Below are 18835 nucleotides of genomic sequence, written 5' to 3'. Positions count from 1 at the left end.
GATTAAATCTAACCAAGAAGGTGAATGATCGCTACAATAAAGAATATTGAAGAAAGAAATTGAAGAAGGCACAAGAAAATGGGATGACCTTCCATGTTCATGGATAGGCAGAATTAATATGATTATAATGGCCATACTACCAAAAGCAATATATATAGATTCAATGTGATCCCCATCAAAATGCCAATGACATTCTTCACAGAACTAGAAAAAATAGTCCTAATATTCATTTGGAAGAATAAAAGAACCACAATAGCCGAAGCAATTCTAAACCAAAAACAGTAATGCTGGAAGCATCACAATACCTGACTTCAAATTATACTATAGAGCTATAGTAACAAAAACTGCATGGTACTGCCATAAAAACAGATACATAGACCAATGACACAGAACAGAAGTCACAGAGACAATCCCACACATCTACAATCATCTGGTGCCAAAGAAATACATTGAAGAAAAAATAGCTTCTTTAACAAATGGTATAGGGAAAACTGGCTATCCAGATGTAGAAGAATGAGACTATACCTTTATCTCTCATCCTGAACAAAAATCAACACCAAATGGATTAAAGACCCAGGTATTAGAGGAGAAATTATGCAACTCCTAAAAAAAAAATAAGATCAACACTCCAACATATAGGCACAGGAAGTGACTTTCTTAATAGAACACCTAAAGTTCAGGAAATAACATCAGGAATTAATAAATGAGATGGCATCAAATTAAAATGATGCTGCAAAACAAAGGAAACAATTAGTATTGTGAAGAGAGAATGTATAGAATTGAGAAAATCTTTGCTACCTATTATTCTGATAGTGAATTAATGTCAAGGATATATGAAGAACTCAAAAAATGGAACACAAAAAATAAAATAACCAAATTAATAAATACATAAATGAATTAAATAGACACTTCCAAAAAGTTCAAATACAAATCATCAACAAATACATAAAAATATGAAATAACATAATCAGAAATTAGAGAAGTTCAAGTCAAAACTAAACTGAGATTTCATCTCACATTAGTCAGAATAATAAATGCTAGAAAGAACGCAAAAAAAAATGGAACAATTTTAAACTGATGGTGGTACTGTAAATTGGTATAACCACTATGGAAATTATTATTGCGGTTCCTCAAAAATCTAGATATGGAACCACCATATGACCCAAATATACCACTCCTCAGCATTTATCCTAAACAATTAAAGTGATCATACTATAGTGACACATGCATACCCATGTTTATAGCAGCACAATTCATAATAGCCAAGTTATGGAACCAGCCTAAGGTGTCCATCAGTGGATGAATGGATTTAAAAATGTGATATATATATATTTATACACACACACACACACACACATACACATACACACACAGTGGAGTTGAATTTAGCCATAAAGAAAGATGAAATTCTGTCATTTGAAGGAAAATGGATGGAACTAGAGACCATTATGTTAAGCAAAATAAGCCAAACAAAAGTTCAAAGGTTATATGTTTTTTCTCATATGTGGAAGCTAGAGATAAAAAAGGAAGAGAAAGGTGGAGGAGTGAGAAATCTTATATAAATCAAAGGTAGAACAGTAGAGAAAAGGGATGAGGGATGGGAGGTCTGGAGGGAGGGGAGGTCTGGAGGTCTGAAAGTGCTGGGGAATGACACTGGACAAATTATATTGTTATTTTGTGTGCATGTTCAAAAATGTAATTAAAAATTTTATTATTATATACAACCATAATGCACCAATAAAACAATGTGAAAAGGGGAAAAAAGAAACTAAACCCTAAGGGGGGCAAGAATGCTGCCACTAGTAGACACAACAATGATTCCATTAAGATCCATAATATGACTCACAAGGGAGGTATTATCATCTTCCATCAACTAGCGGAATTTTGTGAGAGGTTCAAGATCACCCAAAGGGTAGGTGGCAGGGTCAAGACCCAAACTGACAGCTATCTAATTCCATTATGCCACTTGGCTTCCCTCTAAAGCAATTATAGTTGACCCTCTGTATCCATGGGTTCTGTGTCATTCGTGTCTATGTGGAAAAAACAATTCCATTAAACTAGAAGTTTTAAATCAAAACTTTGGACTCTTTGCTCAAATACTTTGGACTCTTCAGGCCTCTGAATCAATAGGCAAAGATAAAAGTTATTATGCTGACTGAGGTGATTGGTGATGATTACCAATGGGAAATTGAATTGCTACTCCATAATGGAGGTAAAGAAGAGTATGTCTATAGTGCAGGAGATTCTTTAAGGCATCATTTAGCATTACATGTCCAGTATCTAAGGTCAGTGGAAAATTATAGTTTAATACATGCAGAATAGTAATATCCCAGGCCCTTTTGAAATAAAAATTTGGATCTCCCTATCAGTGAATGTGTTTGTTAAGGCAAAAAAATTGGATTATGGGAGAAGGTAGTAATAAATATCAGCTTCAATGGTTTGACCTGTTGTAGAAAGGAAGAGTATAATTATTTTGAGTATTCTTTTTTATTTTGTTATGAATTTGGATGTTTTAGATATGTGTGTATATGTATATGTGAAATACAGAGATATGTGGATATGTATGTTTTCTCCCTCTTTTATTCCATTATCACATAGAATAAGATATAATGACATCATAATAACATTTAATTATTCTTAATATTACATCATAGTACTTAAGTCATAGAATAACAAGGAAAGTAAATACTCAAGGATTTTATATCCTTTTCTGAAGAAGGGAGCAGTATATATTCAATTGTATGTAGGATAGATGTATCATGTTAAGTAAAATTATGACTTTACCTTTGTTCATTTGAAGATTATGAAGATTAAGTAATTTAGAAAATATATATTGGTTCCAAGTTAACAATGGATTTCTGACCATTAATTCTATGTGTCAACTCGATGAGATGGTGGGGTGCTCAGATATTAGATTAAACATTGTTCTAGATTTGTCCTTGAGGGTGTTTATGAATGATATTAAAATCTAAATCAGTAGCTAAGTGAAACAGATTGCCCTCACCATGTGGGTGGGATTTATTCAATCTGTTGAAGGTCTAAGTGGAACAAAAGTTGGAGCAAGGGAGAGTTGATTCTTTTTGCTGATTTTAAGGTGGGGCCTCAATCTTCTCCAGAACTTGAACTAGAGCTTCACACCATCCACTCTCCTGAGACTCCAGTGTGCAGGCAGGAGACCATGGGACTTCTCTCCATGATTTAACAAATGTGTGTCAATTTCAACTTTTTATATATTATATTATGTTATTTTATATTATGTTATATTATATTATATTATATTATATTATATTATATTATATTATATTATATATGGTCTGTTGGTTCTGTTTCTTTGGGGAACCCAAACACAATTATGGACACAAAAATTTGAATTTCTCCTTAGCTTGCAGGTCACACAAAAACAGGCACTGGCTCAATTTGGTCTGTAAACCACACTTTACTGATTCCTGTATTAGGATATAAGCAGTCAATAGAAAAACTGAAAACAAGCTAGCCCTTCAATTTTGTTTTATCATCTAAATTCTAGATTCTAAAATAAGAGAAGGAAAGCAAAAGAGGTTGATAAGTTTTATTACTCTATAACCAAAGATTATTTTAATCTGTGGTGGAATTAATTGTTTCTTCACCCTTTACAGTCAATGAGAATGTGGTTATTTCCATTGTTTTTTTAAATGGATATTAAATTTCCACTATGGTTCTGAGTTGTGTGTATGGTCCAAAAGTGATTTTTTTTTTTCCCCTCTTATAAGGAATGAAATTACAGTTTTCTTCAGTCAATCTAACATTAAAGATGAAGAGTCTTCATAATAAAGTCATCATTCTACCCATCAACCAGACTTAAAAAATCAACTGAAGTAATGATTCTCAAAGTGTGGTCTGTGTTCTCAGTCTCAACCTGAAACTAGAAGGAAATGCAAATTCTTGGGTGAATCAGAAACTCTGCAATTGTGTTTTAACAAGCTCTCCTAATGAAGCTGTTGAACACTAAAGTTTGAAATCCACTTGAGAGAAATATTCCTAGGGCTGTCCAGATCTAATAGAGTCGAATCTCTGATTTTGTAACCAAACACAATGAGTTCGCCTCTTGGTGAGTGCAAAGTCAATAAGCACAACCAGGAGATGAAAGAATGAAGAAAGGCTTACTGCATCAAGTAAGGAGCTCCTTAAAGACAATTCTTAGAGCAGTACCCCCTTTGAACAAAGAAAATGTTATAGTTTGGATCTGGAATGTCCCCAAAAGGCTCATTATTGATGACTTGGTCTACAGCTAATAGCACTATTGGGAGATGGTGGAAGCTTTAGGAGGTCTCATTGGAGAATGTAGGTTATTACATTCAATCTGTTAGAGGTATAAAAAGAACAAAATATGGAGTAAGGGAGAATTGACTCTTTGCCTGAATGCTTTTAGGTCATTGAGGGTTTGTACTTCAAGGGTATATCTTGTTCTTGCCCTGCCCATTGGTCCACACCACCACCACCACTCTGACCACCATGAGGTGAGCAAGTTTTCTACCACATACCCCCTACCAATATGTTCTACCTCACCATAACCCCAAAATGATGGAACTAAGAGACCACACATCAAAATCTCTGAAATCATGAACCATAACAAATCTTTTTTCTGTTAAGTTTGTTTCTGTCAGGTGTTTTGTCACAGTGATGGAAAGTTAATTCAAAAAGCAAGGAACTTAAAAAAAAAAGCAAGGAACTTTTATACATATTCATATAGAAAAGACTTATCATTACATATAGAGGGAAGCACATACCTAAGCATACTCAGTTCAATGCCATGTCATATTTTTTAAATAGCAGATGGCAATGCCTTTAAATAGAAATTTAATATTAGAAGGAGCAAAGTTTACTCCATACTGTTACCTAAAATCTCAGAGTGATTCAGGGATTTTTACTGGTTCCTTGTAAGGTGTTTTGGAGGGCCTTAGCATAAACAAAAAATAATTTGAAGGGACATTAACAGCCACTTAAAGGACTAAACCCTCCACATTCATGTTACTGTTTGGTTGTGAGGTGCCCCCAAAAGTTCATGTGTGAAACAATTCAAGAAAGTTTATAGATGAAATGGTTATGAGAGCCTTAACCCAATCAGTGACTGAATCCCCCTGATGGGATTAACTGAGTGGTGACTGAAGGTGGGTAGGATGTGACTGGAGGAAGTGGATCATTGGGGGAGTGCTTCTGGGGCATATATTTGGTGAGCTGAGCTTAGTCTCTCTCTGGTTTCTGATCATTGTGTGAAGTGCTTCTCTCTGCCTCACTCTTCTGCCATAGTGTTCTGCCTTACTTTGGGTCCTGAGAAATGGAGTTGTTTGTCTATGGACATCTGAAACCATGAACCCAAAAATAAACTTCCTCCTCTAAAATTGTTCTTATTGGGTCTTTTATTCACAGCAGTGAAAAAATTGACTGTAATAGTCAAATTTCTGTTGCTGTGACAAAATATCTTGAGAAAATCAACTTAAAGGAGGAAAGATTTATTTTGGCTCACAGTTTTGGAGGTTTCAGTCCAAGGTCACCTGGCTCCATTGGGCCTGAGGTGAGAGAGAATGCCATGGTAGTGGAAGCATATGGTGGAGTAGGCTACTTACCTCATGGCAGACAAGAATCAAACGAGGGAGGACAAAAAACCCTCAGAAGCATGTCACCTGCAATATACTCCCTCCAACAATACACTGCCTCCTAATGTTTCCATCTCCCAACATGTCATCATCTAGGAACCAAGCCTTTAGCACATGGTCTTAGGGGCAATTTAAGATTCAGACCATAATTTTCTTCACCTGCCAAAGTCTCCTGTTCATCTCACATTAAAAACTGCATTCAGTCCATCTCCAAGAACACCCAAGGTCATAACTGTTCCAGCACTGAAGAAACAGCCAAGTTCAAAGTATTCTCTGTGATTCAAGACAAACTCTTAGCTATGAGACATGTAAAAAAATAACAGGTTACATGCTTCCAACATACAATGGCACAGGGTAAACATTTCCCATTCCAAAAGGAGGGAATCAGAGATTATCGATAAGTCAAAAGTAAGACCAAAACCAAGTAGGGCAAACATCAAATCTTATAGCTTCATATCCCACATCTGTGGCATGGTGTGGTGTCATGTGAGCTGCAAAGAGCTTTGGCAATCGCCCTTTATGACTTCCAAGTCACTGTAGGAGGTGGTAAGTCTGTGATTATGACTTTAGATCCTGAGTTCTAAAATCCTACATCTATTGAATCACAAATGGAATATTTCCACGCTATTGAATTGCTATAAAACTATATTGAAAATGATCATGTGGTGCTATGTATCATAACTGCATTTATTCTTTCTTTCTTTATTTATTTATTTTTATTATTATTGTATACAAATGGGATACATGTTGTTTTTCTATTTGTACATAGAGTCAAGGCATACCATTTCTGTAATCATACGTTTACATAGGGCAATGATGTTTGATTCATTATTTTTTCCCTTCCCCCCACCCCTCCCACTCCTCTTTGCCCTCTCTACAGTCCTTCTTTCCTTCATTCTTACCGCTCTCCTTATCCCTAACCCTAAACCTAACCCTAAACCTAATGCTAACCCCTATCACCCCCCATTATATGTCCTCATCTGCTTATCAGCGAGATCATTTGTCCTTTAGTTTTTTGAGATTGGCTTATCTCACTTAGCATGATATTCTCCAATTTCATGCATTTGCATGCAAATGCCATAATTTTATCATTCTTCATTGCGGAGTAATATTCCATTGTATATATATGCCACAGTTTCTTTATCCATTCATCAACTGAAGGGCATCTAGGTTGGTTCCACAATCTGGCTATGGTGAATTGAGCAGCAATGAACATTGATGTGGCTGTATCTCTGTAGTATGCTGAGTTTAAGTCCTTTGGGTATAGGCCAAGGAGTGGGATAGCTGGGTCAAATGGTGTTTCCATTCCAAGCTTTCTGAGGAATCTCCATACTGCTTTCCACAGTGGCTGCACTAATTTGCAACCCCACCAGCAATGTATGAGTGTTCCTTTTTCACCACATCCTCACCAACACCTATTGTTGCTTGTGTTCTTGATAATCGCCATTCTAATTGGGGTGAGATGAAATCTTAGGGTAGTTTTGATTTGCATTTCCCTTATTACTAGGGATGTTGAACATTTTTTCATATATCTGTTGATTGCTTGTACATCTTCTTCTGTGAAGTGTCTGTTCATTTCCTTAGCCCATTTGTTGATTGGATTATTTGTATTCTTCGTGTAGAGTTTTTTGAGTTCTTTATAGATTCTGGAAATTAGCGCTCTATCTGAGGTATGAGTGGCAAAGATATTCTCACACTCTGTAGGCTCTCTCTTCACATTGCTGATAGTTTCCTTTGCTGAGAGAAAGCTTTTTAGTTTGAATCTATCCCAGTTGTTGATTCTTGCTTTTATTTCTTGTAATATGGGAGTCCTGTTGAGGAAGTCTGATCCTAAGTCAACAAGTTGAAGATTTGGACCTACTTTTTCTTCTATAAGATGCAGGGTCTCTGGTCTGATTCCAAGGTCCTTGATCCATTTTGAGTTGAGTTTTGTGCAGGGTGAGAGATTGGGGTTTAATGTCATTCTGTGCATATGGTTTTCCAGTTTTCCCAGCACCATTTGTTGAAGAGGCTATCTTTTCTCCATTGCATATTTTTGGCCCCTTTGTCTAGTATGAGAAAATTGTATTTATTTGCGTTTGTGTCCATGTCCTCTATTCTGTACCATTGATCTACCTGTCTATTTTGGTACCAATACCATGCCGTTTTTGTTACTATTGCTTTGTTGTAGAGTTGAAGATCTGGTATTGCGATACCCCCTGCTTCACTCTTGCTACTGAGGATTGCTTTAGCTATTCTGGGATTTTTATTCTTCCAGATGAATTTCATAATTGCTTGCTCTATTTCTGCAAGGTACATCATTGGGATTTTAATTGGAATTGCATTGAATCTGTATAGCACTTTAGGTAGTATGGCCATTTTGACAATATTAATTCTGCCTATCCAGGAACATGGGAGATCTTTCCATCTTCTAAGGTTTTCTTTAATTTCTTTCTTTAGTGTTCTGTAGTTCTCATTGTAGAGGTCTTTCAACTCTTTTGTGAGATTGATTCCCAAGTATTTTATTTTTTTCGATGCTATTGTGAATGGGGTAGTTTTCCTAATTTCTCTTTCTGAAGATTCATCACTTATGTATAAAAATGCATTGGATTTATGAGCATTGATCTTGTAACCTGCTACTTTACTGAATTCACTTATGAGTTCTAAAAGTTTTCTGGTGGAATTTCCAGGTTCGTCTAAATATATAATCATGTCATCAGCAAACAGGGATAGTTTGAGTTCTTCTTTTCCAATTCGTATCCCTTTAATTTCTTTGGTTTGTCTAATTGCTCTGGCTAGAGTCTCAAGGACGATGTTGAATAGAAGTGGTGAAAGAGGGCATCCCTGCCTTGTTCCAGTTTTTAGGGGGAACGCTTTCAGTTTTTCACCATTTAGAATGATATTGGCCATGGGCTTAGTGTAGATGGCCTTTATAATGTTAAGGAATGTTCCCACTACCCCAATTTTTTCTAGTGTTTTGAGCATGAAGGGATGCTGTATTTTATCGAATGCTTTTTCTGCATCTATTGAAATAATCATGTGATTCTTAATTTTAAGTCTGTTGATATGGTGAATGACATTTATTGATTTCTGAATGTTGAACCAACCTTGCATCCCTGGGATGAAACCCACTTGATCGTGGTGCACTATCTTTTTAATATATATTTGTATGCGATTTGCTAAAATTTTGTTGAGAATGTTTGCGTCGATGTTCATTAAGGATATTGGTCTGAAATTTTCTTTCCTCTATCTGTCTGTGTCTGGTTTAGGTATCAGGGTGATATTGGCTTCATAGAACGAGTTTGGGAGGGTTCCCTCCTCTTCTATTTTGTGGAATACTTTGAGGAGTATTGGAATGAGCTCTTCTTTAAAGGTCTTGTAGGGCTGGGGATATAGCTCAGTTGGTAGAGTGCTTGCCTTGCAAGCACAAGGCCCTGGGTTCAATCCCCAGCACCGCAAAAAAAAAAAAAAAAAAAAAAAAGGTTTTGTAGAACTCGGCTGAGAACCCATCTGGTCTCAGACTTTTCTTTGTTGGTAGGCTTTTGATGACATCTTCTATTTCATTGCTAGAAATTGATTTATTTAAGTTGTGTATGTCCTCCTCGTTCAGTTTAGGTAATTCATATGTCTCTAGAAATGTGTTGATGTCTTTGAGGTTTTCTGTTTTGTTGGAGTATAGATTTTCAAAAGAGCTTCTAATTATGTTTTGTATTTCACTCGAGTCTGTTGTGATGTTTCCTTGTTCATTCCGAATTTTAGTAATTTGAGTTTTCTCCCTCTTTCTCTTTGTTAGTGTGGCTAAGGGTTTATCAATTTTGTTTATTTTTTCAAAGAACCAACTATTTATTTTGTTAATTTTTCCAATTGTTTCTTTTGTTTCAATTTCGTTGATTTCAGCTCTGATTTTAACTATTTCCTGTCTTCTACTACTTTTGGTATTGGTCTGCTCTTCTTTTTCTAGGGCTTTGAGCTGTAGTGTTAAGTCGTTTATTTGTTGATTTCTACTTCTTTTGTTGAATGCACACCATGAAATAAATCTTTCTCTAAGTACTGCTTTCATAGTGTCCCAGAGATTTTGATATGATGTGTCATTGTTCTCGTTTACTTCTAAGAATTTTATTTCCCTCCTGATGTCTTCTGTTATCCATTCATCATATAATAGCATATTGTTTAATCTCCAGGTATTGGACAAATTTCTGTTTTTTATTCTGTCATTTATTTCTAATTTCAATCCATTATGATCTGATAGAGTACAAGGTAGTATCTCTATCTTCTTGTATTTGCTAACAGTAGCTTTGTGGCATAAAATATGGTCTATTTTAGAGAAGGATCCATGTGCTGCTGAGAAGAAAGTGTATTTGTTCTTTTTTGGATTGTATATTCTATATATGTTGGTTAAGTCTAAATTGTTGATTGAGTTATTGAGATCCATGGTTTCTTTATTCAATTTTTGTTTGGAAGATCTATCCAGTGGTGAGAGAGGCGTGTCAAAATCACTTAGTATTATTGTGTTGTGGTCTATTTGATTTCTGGAATTGAGAAGGATTTGTTTGACGTACGTGGATGAGCCAATGTTCGGGGCATAGATATTTATGATTGTTATGTCTTGCTGATTTATGCTTCCCTTAAGCAGCATGTAATGTCCTTCTTTATCCCTTCTGACTAGTTTTGGCTTGAAGTCCACATTATCTGAAATGAGGATGGATATTCCAGCTTTTTTGCTGTGTCCGTGTGCATGGTATGTTTTTCCCCATCCTTTCACCTTTAGTCTATGGGTATCTCTTTCTATGAGGTGAGTCTCTTGCAGGCAGCATATTGTTGGATTTTTCTTTTTAATCCAATCTACCAGTCTATGTCTTTTGATTGATGAGTTCAGGCCATTAACATTCAGGGTTATTATTGTGATATGATTTGTATTCCCAGTCATTTGACTCATATTTGTTTTTTGACATGATTTGGTTTCTCCTTTATTTGGCTATTCCTTTAGGCTAGCGCCTCCTGTTGCTGATTTGCATCGTTGTTTTTCATCCCTTCCTCATGGAATATTTTGCTGAGAATGTTCTGTAATGGTGGATTTCTTTTTTTATTATTATTGTAAACAAATGGGATACATGTTGTTTCTATGTTTGTATATGGCGTAAAGGTATACCATTTGTGTAATCATAAATTTACATAGGGTAATGTTGTTTGATTCATTCTGTTATTTTTCCCCTTCCCCCCCACCCCTCCCATCTCTCTTTTCCCTCTATACAGTCCTTCCTCCCTCCATTCTTGCCCCCCTCCCTAACCCTAACTCTAACCCTCACACTAACCCCTCCCACCCCCCATTATGTGTCATCATCCACTTATTAGCGATATCATTCGTCCTTTGGTTTTTCTGAGATTGGCTTATCTCACTTAGCATGATATTCTCCAGTTTCATCCATTTGCCTGCAAATGCCATAATTTTATCATTCTTTATGGCTGAGTAATATTCCATTGTAGATATATACCACAGTTTCTTTATCCATTCATCCATTGAAGGACATCTAGGTTGGTTCCACAATCTGGCTATTGTGAACTGAGCAGCTGTGAACATTGATGTGGCTGTATATCTCTGTAATATGCTGATTTTAAGTCCTTTGGGTATAGGCCAAGGAGTGGGATAGCTGGGTCAAATGGTGGTTCCATTCCAAGTTTTCTAAGGAATCTCCACACTGCTTTCCAGAGTGGCTGCACTAATTTGCAGCCCCACCAGCAATGTATGAGTGTACCTTTCTCCCACATCCTCACCAACACCTGTTGTTGCTTGTATTCTTGATAATCGCCATTCTAATTGGGGTGAGATGGAATCTTAGGGTGGTTTTGATTTGCATTTCTCTTATTACTAGAGATGTTGAACATTTTTCCATATGTTTGTTGATTGCTTGTATATTTTCTTCTGTGAAGTGTCTATTCATTTCCTTAGCCCATTTGTCAATTGGATTATTTGCATTCTTGGTGTAGAGTTTGTTGAGTTCTTTATAGATTCTGGAGATTAGCGCTCTATCTGAAGTATGATTGGCAAAGATTTTCTCCCACTCTGTAGGCTCTTTCTTTGCATTGCTGATAGTTTCCTTTGCTGAGAGAAAGCTTTTTAGTTGGAATCTGTCCCAGTTATTAATTCTTGCTTTTATTTCTTGTGCTATGGGAGTCCTGTTGAGGAAGTCTGGTCCTAAGCCGACATGTTGAAGCTCTGGACCTACTTTTTTTCTATAAGATGCAAGGTCTCTGGTCTGATTCCGAGATCCTTAATCCATTTTGAGTTTAGTTTCATGCATGGTGAGAGATATGGGTTTAGTTTCATTCTGTTGCATATGGATTTCCAATTCTCCCAGCACCATTTGTTGAAGAGGCTATCTTTTCTCCATTGCATATTTTTGGCCCCTTTATCTAGTATGAGAAAATTGTATTTATTTGGGTTTGTGTCCGTGTCCTCTATTCTGTACCATTGATCCACCTTTCTATTTTGGTACCAATACCATGCCGCTTTTGTTACTATTGCTTTGTAGTAGAGTTGAAGATCTGGTATTGCGATACCCCCGCTTCACTCTTTCTGCTAAGGATTGCTTTAGCTCTTCTGGGTTTTTTATTCTTCCAGATGAATTTCATAATTGCTTGCTCTATTTCTGTAAGGTACATCATTGGGATTTTAATTGGAATTGCATTGAATCTGTATAGCACTTTTGGTAGTATGGCCATTTTTACAATATTAATTCTTCCTATCCAAGAACATGGGAGATCTTTCCATCTTCTAAGGTTTTCTTTAATTTCTTTCTTTAGTGTTCTGTAGTTCTCATTGTAGAGGTCTTTCAACTCTTTTGTGAGATTGATTCCCAAGTATTTTATTTTTTTCGATGCTATTGTGAATGGGGTAGTTTTCCTGATTTCTCTTTCTGAAGATTCATCGCTTATGTATAAAAATGCCTTAGATTTATGTGCATTGATCTTATATCCCGCTACTTTACTGAATTCACTTATGAGATCTAAAAGTTTTCTGGTGGAATTTCCTGGTTCCTCTAAGTATACAATCATATCATCAGCAAATAGGGATAGTTTGAGTTCTTCTTTTCCTATTCGTATCCCTTTAATTTCTTTGGTCCGTCTAATTGCTCTGGCTAGAATTTCAAGGACAATATTGAATAGAAGTGGTGAAAGAGGGCATCCCTGCCTTGTTCCAGTTTTTAGAGGGAATGCTTTCAGTTTTTCACCATTTAGAATGATATTAGCCATGGGCTTAGTGTAGATGGCCTTTACAATGTTAAGGAATGTTCCCAGTATCCTTATTTTTTCTAGTGTTTTGAGTATGAAGGGGTGCTGTATTTTATCAAATGCTTTTTCTGCATCTATCGAAATAATCATGTGATTCTTGACTTTAAGTCTATTGATACGGTGAATGACATTTATTGATTTCCTGATGTTGAACCAACCTTGCATCCCGTGGATGAAACCCACTTGATCATGGTGCACTATCTTTTTAATATGTTTTTGTATGCGATTTGCTAAAATTTTGTTGAGAATGTTTGTGTCGATGTTCATTAAGGATATTGGTCTGAAATTTTCTCTCCTCGATGTGTCTCTGTCTGGTTTAGGTATCAGGGTAATATTGGCTTCATAGAATGAATTTGGGAGGGTTCCCTCCTCTTCTATTTTATGGAATACTTTGAGAAGTATTGGAATGAGCTCTTCTTTAAAGGTTTTGTAGAACTCGGCTGAGAACCCATCTGGTCCTGGACTTTTCTTTGGTGGTAGGCTATTGATGACTTCTTCTATTTCATTACTTGAAATTGGTCTATTTAAATTGTGTATGTCCTCCTCGTTCAGTTTAGGCAATTCATATGTCTCTAGAAACCTGTTGATGTCTTCAAAATTTTCTATTTTGTTGGAGTATAGATTTTCCAAATAGCTTCTAATTATGTTTTGTATTTCAGTTGAGTCTGTTGTGATATTTCCTTGTTCATTCCGAATTTTAGTGATTTGGGTTTTCTCTCGTCTTCTCTTTGTTAGTGTGGCTAAAGGTTTATCAATTTTGTTTATTTTTTTGTAGAACCAACTATTTATTTTGTCAATTTTTTGTATTGTTTCTTTCATTTCAATTTCGTTGATTTCAGTTCTGAGTTTAACTATTTCCTGTCTCCTACTACTTTTGGTGTTGGTCTGTTCTTCTTTTTCTAGGGCTTTGAGCTGTAGTGTTAGGTCATTTATTTGTTGAGTTTTACTTCTTTTATTAAATGCGCTCCATGAAATAAATCTTCCTCTAAGTACTGCTTTCATAGTGTCCCAGAGATTTTGATATATTTCTTTGTTCTTGTTTACCTCTAAGAATTTTTTAATTTCCTTCCTAAAATCTTCTGTTATCCATTCATCATATAATAGCATATTGTTTAATCTCCATGTGTTGGAGTAGTTTCTGTTTTTTACTCTTTCATTTATTTCTATCTTCAATCCATTATGATCGGATAGAATACAAGGTAGTGTCTCCATCTTCTTGTATTTGCTGACATTAGCTTTGTGGCATAATATATGGTCTATTTTAGAGAAGGATTCATGTGCTGCTGAGAAGAAAGTGTATTCGCTCTTGGTTGAATGGTATATTCTATAAATGTCTGTTAAGTCTAAATTATTGATTGTGTTACTGAGATCTATGGTTTCTTTGTTCAATTTTTGTTTGGAAGATCTGTCCAGTGGTGAGAGAGGCGTGTTAAAATCACCTAGTATTATTGTGTTATGGTCTATTTGGTTTCTAAAATTGAGAAGGATTTGTTTAACATACATGGATGAGCCACTGTTTGGGGCATAGATGTTTATGATTGTTATATCTTGCTGATTTATGCTTCCCTTAAGCATTATGAAATGTCCTTCTTTATCCCTTCTGACTAACATTGGCTTAAAGTCCACATTATCTGAAATGAGGATGGATGCTCCAGCTTTTTTGCTGAGTCCATGTGCATGGTATGTTTTTCCCCATCCTTTCACCTTTAGTCTATGGGTATCTCTTTCTATGCGGTGAGTCTCTTGCAGGCAACATATTGTTGGATCTTTCTTTTTAATCCAATCTGCCAGTCTATGTCTTTTGATTGATGAGTTCAGGCCATTAACATTCAGGGTTATTATTGAGATATGATTTGTATTCCCGGTCATTTGGTTCATATTTAAAATTTTATTTATTTATTTATTTATTTTTGGACACATCTTGGTTCCTCCTGTATTTGACAGTTCCTTTAGGGTAATTCCTCCCTTTGCTGATATGCTTCTTTGTTTTTTATCTCTTCCTCATGAAATATTTTGCTGATAATGTTCTGTAATGCTGGCTTTCTTTTTGTAAATTCTTTTAGCTTTTGTTTATCATGGAATGATTTTATTTCATCGTCAAATTTGAAGGTAAGCTTTGCTGGGTATAAGATTCTTGGTTGGCATCCATTTTCTTTCAGAGCTTGAAAAATGTTACTCCAGGCCCTTCTAGCTTTTAGGGTCTGTATTGAAAAATCTGCTGATATCCGTATTGGTTTCCCCCTGAATGTAATTTGGTTCTTTTCTCTCACAGCCTTTAAAATTCTGTCTTTATTTTGTATGTTAGGTATTTTCATTATAATGTGCCTTGGTGTGGGTCTGTTGTAATTTTGTGTATTTGGAGTCCTATAAGCCTCTTGGACTTGATTTTCCATTTCATTCTTCAGATTTGGGAAATTTTCTTATATGATTTCATTGAATAGATTGTTCATTCCTTTGGTTTGTTTCTCTAAGCCTTCCTCAATCCCAATAATTCTCAAATTTGGCCTTTTCATGATATCCCATAGTTCTTGCAGATTCTGTTCATGATTTCTTACCATCTTCTCTGTTTGTTCAACTTTGCTTTCGAGGTTAAATATTTTGTCTTCAATATCTAAAGTTCTGTCTTCCAGGTGTTCTATCCTATTGGTTATGCTTTCTATGGAGTTCTTAATTTGGTTTATTGTTTCCTTCATTTCAAGGATTTCTGTTTTTTTTTTTTCAATATCTCTACCTCTTTATTGAAATGATCTTTTGCTTCCTGTATTTGCTCTTCTAACTGTCGATTGGTGCTATCATTCAATGCCTGCATTTGCTCTTTCATCTCATCATTCAATGCCTGCATTTGCTCTTTCATCTCATCATTCAATGCCTGCATTTGCTCTTTCACCTCATCCTTTGCTTCCCTAATCATTTTAATTATGTACATTCTGAGCTCCCTTTCTGTCATTTCTTCTGCCATGCTGTTGTTTGATTTTATTGATGTAACATCTAGATTTGTTTGGGGCATTTTCTTCCCTTGTTTTCTCATATTGTTCAGGAATCAGTGGGTCATTAAGATATTGCAAAATTCCTCTATCGACTTATAATGTCCCTGAAGATTGCTAATATATCCCCTCTTATCCTTCAGTAGCTTGAAGGTCTTGGAGGAAGTTGATAATGCGGAGCTCCACGAAGAAGTTGCCTCTCTAGGGGTGGCGACCCTCAGGTGGCGTATATTCCCTGCTAGTGGTCAGAGGTGCCTCCACTTGTTGACCAATGGTCATCCAACGGGGAACTAGGCTGCGGGCTGAGGCAAGGCCTGTTTGTGCCTGTGTCTCTGGTTTTACCGTCCCTGTGGGAAAACCTCACCCGGCAGGGAAGACTCACTCGGTGGGGACGTCTTGCTGATCAGTTCCCCTCCTAGAGGTTCCCCTCAATCTACAACTACCGCCTGGGCTGGTCTGTCTTCCTCTGCAACGTTCCCAGGGGCCCACACCTACCTCCTGGGCCTGGGAGCCTCACCCTTCACAGGTGAGTCTCCTTAGGCTGCCTCTCCCAGAGAATCTGCCCGCAGTCCTGGAAACTTCGCTCCGCCCCTAGGCGTGTCTCTGTGTGGCTCTTCCAGCAAGAAGCCACCTAGCTCCTGGGACCCTGCTGTGCACCTAATCGCCTGGCTATGTGGTCCCTCCTCTGAGCCACCACCTGGAGCCCCATACAATAGCTCCGATACCCAGAGACCCGCCACACACCTCCTCCTCCGGACAGCGGCTGGGTTTCCGACGCAGTCACTAGGAGCCCAAGCAATTCACTTCGCGTCTCCTCCTCCCGCCAACCGCCTGTAGCCCTAGGCAGTCACTCCAAGTCCAAGTGACCTGCCCTGTTCCTCCTCCTCCTCCTCGGGGTAGCTCCCCGGGTGTTCAGGAGCGGTGGCTCCAAGACCAAGTGACCCACCACGCTCCTCCTCCAGGCAGGCCACCGGTGTTCAGGAGCGGTTGCTTTTAGTCCAATCAACTCACCACTCGCCTCCTCCTCTGGCAACCGCCTGTGGCTCTGATGCAGTCACTCCTAGACCAAGCGACCCGCCGCGCTTCTCCTCTTCCTCCGGGCAACCCCCCAGTGTTCAGAAGCGGTCGTTCTGGGTCTAAACAGCTCACCACACAGCTCCTCCTCAGGCAGCCGCCCGGAGCCCCAGTGGTTGCTTCGAGTCCAAGCGCTGTGCTGAGCTGCCTCCTCTACGATGATCCCAGTTGTCTGTGTTTACTGCTCCAGTGGGGGGAGGGGCGTCTCGCCGAGCAACTCTACTTCACAAAGTTCCCTGCATTCAGGGGCTACCGCCCCATCCGGGATGCCTCCCCAATGGGAGAGACTCACCCAGCGGCTTTGAGTTGGTCCCAAGTCTCTCACTATCTCCTCTTTTGAATCTTGCCTCCTGGAGCAACATGAAATGCAGCCGCCCCCTAGTCCGCCATCTTGAAACTCCTCCCCTGGCTTTCTTTTTGTAAATTCCTTTAGCTTTTGTTTATCATGGAAGGATCTTATTTCATCGTCAAATTTGAAGGTAAGCTTTGCTGGGTATAAGATTCTTGGTTGGCATCCATTTTCTTTCAGGGCTTGATAAATGTTGTTCCAGGCCCTTCTAGCTTTTAGGGTCTGGATTGAAAAATCTGCTGATATTCTTATTGGTTTCCCTCTGAATGTAATTTGATTCTTTTCTCTCGCGGCCTTTAAAATTCTGTCTTTATTTTGTATGTTAGGTATTTTCATAATAATGTGCCTTGGTGTGGGTTTGTTGTAATTTTGTATATTTGGAGTTCTATAAGCCTCTTGTACTTGGTTTTCCATTTCATTCTTCAGATTTGGGAAATTTTCTGATATTATTTCATTGAATAGATTGTTCATTCCTTTGGTTTGTTTCTCTAAGCCTTCCTCAATCCCAATAATTCTTCAATTTGGCCTTTTCATGATATCCCATAATTCTTGTAGATTGTGTTCATGATTTCTTACCATCTTCTCTGTTTGGCCAACTTTGTTTTCAAGATTATTTTGTCTTCAATGTCTGAGGTTCTGTCTTCCAGGTGTTCTATCCTATTGGTTATGCTTTCTATGGAGTTTTTAACTTGGTTTATTGTTTCCTTCATTTCAAGGATTTCAGTTTGGTTTTCTTTCAGTATCTCTAACTCTTTATTGAAATGATCTCTTGCTTCCCGTATTTGGTCTTTTAACTGTTGATTGGTGCGATCATTTAATGCCTGCATTTGCTCTTTCATCTCCTCCTTCAATGCCTGCATTTGCTCTTTCATCTCCTCATTTGCTTCCCTGTTTGTTTAATTATGTACATTCAGAACTCCCTTTCTGACATTTCTTCTGCTGTGCTGTCATTGAGTTTTATTGATGTAGTATCTAGGTTTGTTTGGCACATTTTCTTCCCTTGTTTTCTTATATTGGTCAGTGTCAGTGGGACCCTGAGATATTGCAGATTTCCTCTATTGGCTTATAGTGTCCCGGTAGATTTCCAGTGTATCACCTCCCATCCTTCAGTAGCCTGAAGTCTTGGAGGAACTTGATAATGCAGTGCTTCCGAAGAAAGCTGCCCCTAGTCCCCTGGTTATAGGGCTTGGAGCTGGCTCTGTGCGGAAAGGCTCTCACTGGGGGCCTGCACCGTGCGGCTGGCCGTGTGTGAGGAGCCCACCGCCGCAGTGTGGAAGGCTACCTGGGGAAGACTCTAGCTGCCCTGCCCTGCTCTGATAAGCCACCCCTATCTGTGCCTGCCGCCCAGTCCATGTTTCACCCAGTGGGGGAGACTCACCCTGTGACTCTATTTTTGTCCAAGTCTCCCCTTCTTGAGTCCTGGGTTCTGGAACGACTGGAGATGCAGTCACCCTCTAGTCCACCATCTTGGATCACCCCGTGGAAAGAGCCTGCAGCCGGAGTGGGCAGAGTCGCCTGGAGAAGTC

Source organism: Sciurus carolinensis, chromosome 6, assembly GCF_902686445.1.
Source record: "Sciurus carolinensis chromosome 6, mSciCar1.2, whole genome shotgun sequence".
Taxonomy (NCBI): Eukaryota; Metazoa; Chordata; class Mammalia; order Rodentia; family Sciuridae; genus Sciurus; species Sciurus carolinensis.
This window is presented reverse-complemented; position numbering follows the sequence as displayed.